Consider the following 265-nt stretch of genomic DNA (forward strand, 5'->3'; position numbering starts at 1 on the left):
TCTAGAGCACAGCTAAGGAAGCTTTTCTTTTGATGTTCTTTTTTTGGGTTTTCTTAAGAAGGCTTTTTCCTTTTAATGATTCTTTTGTCTTCTTGAGTTTTAATTTAAATCTTTTTCGTTTTGATGATTTCTTTCCCTTTTCGAATCTTATTTTAAAATCTTTTTCGTTTTGGTGGTTCTTCTCTTTTGGCTCTTTCTGTCCTCCGTGTGCTGGATGCGCGTTGGGGTGTCTGTACAGTGCGTGAGGTGTATAGGCAGCTTCAAA

The sequence above is a fragment of the Eimeria tenella genome, genomic scaffold (assembly GCF_000499545.2).
Source record: "Eimeria tenella Houghton genomic scaffold, Eth_scaff2367, whole genome shotgun sequence".
Lineage (NCBI taxonomy): Eukaryota > Apicomplexa > Conoidasida > Eucoccidiorida > Eimeriidae > Eimeria > Eimeria tenella.